Genomic DNA, 571 nt, shown 5'->3' on the forward strand with positions numbered 1-571 from the left:
GTTATGTGGGGCCACGGAGCGCCCTCCCCCTCCCTGCTTCCCTCCTCCCTCCCCCCTCCCGCCTCCTTCGGCCGCTCCGCTCCCTCTCCGGGTCTGTCTCGGTGACGTTCCCTCTCCCTCCCCTCCTCCCTCCCTCCCCCCGCTCCCCCTCCCTCTCCTGCTTTCCCTCCCCTTCCCTCCGGGGATCCTCCATCCCAGCCTGTCTGCACTCACACACTCACACTCACACACACGCACACACACGCACACACACCAGCTGACGTTCATGCAGCGATTTAAGATTCTAAAGCACTTTACATATACGGTCTCATTTGTTGCTCATAGTCCCCGAGAGGGAGGCACCCCAAGCGTTATCCCCATTTTGCGGAGGAGAACAGTGAAGCTTTTCGAGGTGAAGTGAATTGCCAACTAGTCACAAAATTCATGTCAGTAGCAGGATTGGGACTCAGGGCTGCCTGATTCCAGGTCCAGCCCCCTTTGCACGCTGACAGGCTCCTCCCATAGCCACCTCCGTGAATGTCTATTCACAAAGACACCTTCAGTTACCAGTGTGCACAGGAACATGCCAAAA

The sequence above is a fragment of the Notamacropus eugenii genome, chromosome 4, assembly GCF_028372415.1.
Source record: "Notamacropus eugenii isolate mMacEug1 chromosome 4, mMacEug1.pri_v2, whole genome shotgun sequence".
NCBI classification, from domain to species: Eukaryota; Metazoa; Chordata; class Mammalia; order Diprotodontia; family Macropodidae; genus Notamacropus; species Notamacropus eugenii.